The 7,156-nt window shown below is 37.6% G+C and overlaps 1 pseudogene; it reads left to right on the forward strand.

Annotated features, from left to right (window-relative positions):
• Nucleotides 1–1,415: 1,415 nt before the first annotated feature.
• Nucleotides 1,416–1,534, forward strand: LOC120598463 (uncharacterized; annotated as a pseudogene).
• The last annotated feature ends 5,622 nt before the right edge of the window (nucleotides 1,535–7,156 follow it).

Below are 7,156 nucleotides of genomic sequence, written 5' to 3' on the forward strand. Positions count from 1 at the left end.
AAAAACAGTGGTCAAATGTCACATGCTATTGTAGGTTTGAATGGGATGAGAATTTAAAATTCTCCTTTGACTTTCTTAATGCAGAAGTCATTGGGTAACTAATAAAAATGATTTCGGTAGCATAAGACCTGGGAATCCAAGTCTTACAGGAGTGCGTTCTAGAGTGAGTAGAACCAAGGAAATGAAGAGAACAGTACAAATAACATACGAGAACTTTTCTGTTAAGTGGGATGGAGGGGAAGGAACACAGCTGAAAAGGATGCAAAGTCAAGAAAGATTTTCCTTTTCCCTATTAGATAAAAAAAATCATAGATGTTTTAATAGTAATGATAATATATAGAATTCCAAATAATGCTGAATAAAGAGTAAGAGATAACTGCAAAAGCAAAGTCCTTAACTAGACAATAGAAAATAAGTTCCAGTGGTTAAATGAAGCAGTTGGCACTAGATAGAAGGGAGACCCCATTCTTGCAATAAAAAAAAGACAGAGTACATGATTTGAAAAGCAGATAGGTTGGTGTATGTGTATAGTATTGGGTGGTATTATGCTGATAACTTATTTTTTGCTGTGCAACTGAAATAAGACATTCATTGGTTCTTAGCCAGACAGAATGTTTTGACATGAAGAATGTTAAGACAGCTCCTGTGGGTTTCCTCAAAAGCAGATTCTGAGACAAGGACTTGGTTTCAGGTAATTTATTTGAGAGTGGATCTCCAGAAGCAAAAGAAAGTGGGAAAAAAAGAGACAAATATGCGTTGCTATGCTTTGAATTTTATAAAACTCAGAGTGATCTACACCTTGGTATTTTCTTTGTCATTAGCTTATTTAAGCCTGCATAATTTCCCTGAGTTACAGTAATGCTTTTCCTAACTGTCCCCTGTCACCAGTTCTGCCATTTACCAATCATTTATATCATAAACAAAGAAATCTGTCCCTATCTCTTGAAATCCTTCAGAAGAAATCACTTGGTCTGTTGCACAGATCTCTCATGATCTGCCCTTTACGGCTGCATCCTTATCTTCCATCATGTGACCAAAACACTCTCCTATCTATCTAGCTGTATTATGATGCAGTCATACCCTGCATAAAGACAGTTCGGTCAAGCATGGACCACATAAAAGACAGTGGTCCTGTAACATTATAATGGAGCTGAAAAATTTGATCACTCAGTGACATAGCAGCTGCCACAGTAAAGTCATAAGGAAATGCAAACCATTACTGTTTTGTGACATCTCAGCCTTTCCACAGTCATGATAGAAACACCTGGGGACACTCAGCCAGGCCTGTGAGCTTCCCACAGACAGCTCCCCTTTCTAAACCATTGTTAAGACTGGACTGGTCCTTGGGGTTTTTGTTAATATTGCAAGACACCCTTCAGCAGTAACCGTTAGGAAACTTTGAAAGAAAAAAGTTTGTCTACGGCCATGCCACCCTGAACAAGCCCGATCCTGTCTGATCTTGGAAGCTAAGCAGAGTCAGGCCTGGTTAGTACTTGGATGGGAGACCACCTAGGAAGACCAGGTGCTGTAGGCGTAAAAAATAAAAAATAAGGGATTGTAAGCTGACAAGGTCCTTGCTATCTGTGAGGTCAACCAAGGGTTGTCTCGCCTAAAAAAAAGAAAAAAAAAAGTTTATTTATTACTTATAAGCCCTGGAGCTCACAAGGCATGTGTGGGGCACACTGTGAGGTGGCAAGTAGAAAGAGAGAGAAAGAGGGAGGGCTACCAAGGACCTGGGGGCCCGTTTTTTATTGGGCTGGAGGGTAGGGGCCTAGAATTTCAAAGGCTGACTCCTTACTAGCGAATTTAAAATGCAAGAGCAGGAATTCAAAGCTCAGGAAGAGGAAAACAAGTGACCCAAATGGTCAGTTATCTAAATCAACCAGAGTTCCAAAACAAAGGAGCCTCAGGGTGGATGACGGGGTGAGGTGGCCCACACTAGCATGCTTCCTGGTTCTTTATTTAGCTGTGAGGCTGGAAATGTGTTTATTCCATAGCCTTTTTGTGGATGCTTCTTTGAAATGACTGCCTCAGCAATCAAAGCTTAAGTCAGGCACTTGAATTACAAAAAGAAAAACCAACTGTCAGGGCTTACACTGCAATTCCTCCCATGTTTGTGGTGATGCCAGTATAAACAAACCTACTATGTGCCAGTTGTATAAAAGTATAGCACATGCAATTACAGTGGTAGGTTATATCTTCTGAGTTGTGTAAGAGACCCTATATTTGCACAACGAAATTGCCTAACTACACATTTCACATTTCTCAGAACCATCCCCACGTTAAGCAGCGTGTAACTGTATATTAAAGTTCTCTGGCTTTTCACGCTTCTACAAAAAAAGTGATCCTAATCAGGATTCCCTCAACCGTATTTTCCAGCTGGATAATTGCTACACATTTTAACCAAAATTTTATCCGTTACTGACACCTTTCTTTAAACTCCCGATTTGATTTAATGGCTAGATCTGTGGATTTCTAACCCATTGTTACACATTTTTATCATAGGATGGTGTATATATATATATATATATATATATATATATATATATATATTATTTGTTAATACTTCTGTATTTTATAAACATTTGTGAAATCTAGCGACAACTTTTTCTTCTCTGTATCCCCATAGTACAGAGCTTATAGCAAGACTTTGATAATTTTAGTTATTTAACGAATGAATAATAGAATCCAAATTGTGATCCAAATACTAATAATAGAAAATAGCCAAGACTACAATTTGTAAATCTCTATGTAAACACAAACCTCCTTATAGGTAAAATTCTAATTTTTTTAAAGAATTAAGTCACAATGGTACTATACCCAGAGCTCATAGAAGGCGGAGCTTTTAACCTCAGTCTTTAAAAACTGAAGTTTTTGTATTTCAAGCAAATGATAAGTATCTATTTGTACAGAGCAAAAAGAACTGAGGACTTCTTGGGCTTTACAAAATGGATTCCACAGGAGCCATGACAGTAATGTCAACTGGCACATGATAGGGATTCCTTTAGGGTGTGACCAGATCGCCCAAAACCACAGAAACATCACCCAGGACTGTCCTGGATAAGCCCGCAACTGCAGGGGCAAATAAGCATAAGCATCCCACCTTGTAAGGACCATAGAAGTTGAACACCTGAGACAGACGATGCTCAAGCCTGACCCGAGAGCATCACGGACAGGTGTGCTGAGAGCTGAAGGCTCTGACATTCTGCCCGTTGTAGCCACTGCCTTAGGACTGACACGCAGCTTTCTTTGCTGCCAGTCAACAGAGCTCGCTTGGGAGGTGCTAAGAACTTTCATCCCTTGGCTCTGTCACCTGAGACTCTGTACTTCCACGTCTGTATGTTGTGTGTTAACCTGCGTACCCTGATTGGTATATCTGAGAAGGTTCCACTCAATAAACCTGGCACTGTGGAAAGACACAAACGTGTCCAAGGGTGTTACTACAGTAGCTGCTTTCCTTGCTTGTGACAATTGGTGTGGTAGGCACTTAAAGATCTATCCAGGCCTCCTACTGACAGGATCAATACTCCTGAGGCAGTAGACTACAGGGGCCGACAACCCTTAATCTCAGTGGCTGGGAAATGTCCTAAATCAAGCAGTGGATCTGATGAAATAATTAAAAATTGAATTTGCAATACCATTGTCAGAGTTATCGAATCCACGGACTCAGCTAACTAAAGTATTGCAATATTCCTTAGTCAAAACAGTAAATAATAAAATTAACATTAAATCTTTTGGGAGAATTAACAGCAAACTACCTTATCAGAGATTATATAATAGCAAAACCGATATTTCAATAAGCAGAGAGACCAGAATTTGAACTGAGACAAAATTTAACAACATATAATTGGCTACAGTGGGATGGAAAAAAACAAAAGGTCTATTGATTGTATAAAATAGCAGCAAAGCTAGCATAAACAACGTTCAATTTATTTAAGATGCTAAAAAAGAAGCCGCAGGCAAATTTACAAGTAGAAGATCCTTGCCGCCCTGTGAAAGAGATTGTAAGGCAGAGGGTACCTACCAAGACAATAGAAGATGTGAAAATAGATCGGAAAAATCCTAGGAATGTTAATCCCTTATTGACCAAGGCTGAGAAAAAGGAAATACTAACAATACTGCTGAGAACCACTTGTCAGATAGATGAGGATAGAAATAGATGCAAAAATTTAGCAAAAAGAGTGCCAGCCTCTGCAAAAGGAAAAGGGCCCACAGATCCTAAGATCTGGCCTCAAGATCTCCATCCAGAGGACCCAGTAGACAGTGATAATCCTTAGGAGGAGGGGAATTTATTATGCTAGACCATCTATACTCAGAAAATAGTAGTAGATTATAACCATGGACAAGGGCAGCATAGGCAAGTAATAGAAATAACAGAATATACTAGGGCAGAATTACAGAAAATAAGGACAGACTTCTGTCAGAAAGAAAAGACAGATATAGAAGGGCTTCTACAAATATGAGATTTAGGAGCAAATATTATGCAATTAACAGGAGCCGAGATGAATCAAATTAGTAGTTTAACTGAAAACTCATTATTAAATGAAAGCATAACGCTAATGACACAGGCAGCTCCAGAGAGAATAGAAACATTATGAGATTGGATATCAAGAGCCTGGAGAAGAGTACATGCATATATAGATCCCACAAAATCTGGAGACACTTTAAAATGGAATAACTTAGACCAGGCACAAAAAAATAATTAGAAAATTAGCTATATTGGCCTTGGTCTGCCCAGCAAGGATGATACACCACCCCATTTCAGGTGCCAGCTACTAATGAGTTTAAGAGAGTGATATTAATCGCTGATCATCTTTAACTGCTGTATTCAAGTGCACTAGCAGCAGCACAGATAATGCAGGACATGCTACAAGTAATCAGACTAAATGCAGAATTACAAGGCGCTAATAAAATAACATTTAATGCTAAGAAATTATTCACATTCAGTGTACAGAGAAAGAGACTTAACAACCAAAACTCAAGAAATTATAATCCAGGGCCAAGATTTGGATTTAAACCATTTAGACTGTTCAATTCAGAATTTAAACCTAGATTCACAAACAGTCCAAACTTTAGCCCTCAGTACAATCAGAGACAACAGAACAAGGGGCCACCAAGAAATATAGGTGGACTAACGAGGCAAAATAATTTTAATCCAAATTTCAGACTAGACAGCAACAACAAACTACAAACTTTACTAGAAAATGTTTTCAAAAAAACTAGTACAGACTCGGATTATCTTAATTAGGCTGCCCAGAGATAAGACCATTTATACAACTGACAGCACAATTTAAACATGTCAAATTAAACTATACCTTTTCATTAGATACATACAGGACCACAAATATCAATAATCCAATATCATGCTAAAACAGGCAAAGGAATATCAATAACAGGATTAAGAAATTATGTATCACATGGATCACCAGTCTTTGATAAAATACTATTGTATGATAAAGAACCAGTAGTACATAAATTTTATGCAGACCCAAATTTAGAAAATGTAATTGGAATGGATCTTATACCAAAATTATATAATATATAGTGACCATTGAAAATATTAAAAATAACAAAATATGCAATCTAGCACAAGTAAAGATTGAGTTTATAGAATTGCCACAATCTGAAAAATGAACATATAGTAAACAATACCCTCTAAAGTATTTACATGCTGAAATTACTAAGAAAATATAAAAACTATTGAAAGGAGATATAGAAATAGCTAGATCAACTTTATATAATATCCCAGTATGGCCAGTATTAAAACCTAATGGCTCATACAGATTAACAGTAGATTTTAGAAACCTAAATAAGGAATCACTACAACCACCAAGTGTTCTTCCAGATGTTGAAGAGATAGCTAACAAAATAACACAAGCAAACATAGATATGTCAGACATGTTCCTTGCAATGTCGATACACCCAATTCAAGAGAATATACTACTTTCTCATGGGAAGGAAGACAATATAGGTTTAAAAGACTTCCACAGGGATATGTAAATAGTCCAGTAATAGCACATTTGATACTAACTACACTCATAGATACTACACAATACAAAGGCCTCATAATATCACACATAGATGACATAATTATGGCAAACAATGATAAGGATATATTACAAGTAGAAAAGGAAAAGCTAATCCAAAATTTAAGGAACAGGGGATGGACAATTAATATGGACAAAACAATTGGATCCTCCGTGAAGCAAGGTTTTTAGGCATTTCATGGTCATCTAATTAGGTCGTTCAACTCACAAAATCTCCACCATTGTACTAGATAAGATTAAATAGTTAGCGGCATCTAAAAATAAATAAAAGACACAAAGACTAATCGGACTTTTTGGACAATGGAGTCAGTGTATATCATTCTTAACAGTCATTTTAAAACCTATATACTTAGAGACTAGGAAGGCAGAAGATTTTGTATGGGGAGAAAAGCAAGAGAAGGCATTACAGTTAGTTAAAGAATACATCCAGACATTCAGCACATGACATTATCCTACTAAAGAATATAAATTAAGATTAGATATATTATCTACACAAGATTATGGCACATGGAAAAAAGATACTAAGGATCTAACATTTATGTCAGTAGGATTCTGGACCACCAAATTTTCAAACTCTAACGAGTATTCTTTTTTTAAGCATATATGACTCACTTATGAAGCTTTAAGACATGCAGAACCAATAACAGGAGACTCACTCATTATCATCAGATGTCATTTACCAGTCCTACGATGGATAAAGATGACCGCAGAAGAATTGGCAGGTATAGAAATTGATCCTAGACTCCTGGCATGGAAATGGTATGTCCAGGGCAGAAATGTCAAGCACCGAGGTCAAACCAGGAGCCCTCATCGAGGAGCTAACGAAGGTAGAGATAGGGCATTCACCAGAGGTGAGAGAGAACATCCATGCCCATAACATTGGGAAATGGGGCCCCTATTGGTCCAAGGATCTCACCAATGCCTGGTTTACAGATGGATCAGCCTCCATGACCTCTGGTAGGACAGAATGGACAGCTGTAGCCCTAAGACTCAAGGACCATATGACTCTGAGGGAGAAGGGTAAGTCCAAATCAGCACAGCATGCTGAACTGATTACCATGATGTTAGCATAAAGACAGTCACTAAAGGAAAAACAGAAACATATATGT

This window comes from Pteropus medius, unplaced genomic scaffold (assembly GCF_902729225.1).
Source record: "Pteropus medius unplaced genomic scaffold, Ma_sr-lr_union100, whole genome shotgun sequence".
In the NCBI taxonomy this organism is placed as follows: domain Eukaryota; kingdom Metazoa; phylum Chordata; class Mammalia; order Chiroptera; family Pteropodidae; genus Pteropus; species Pteropus medius.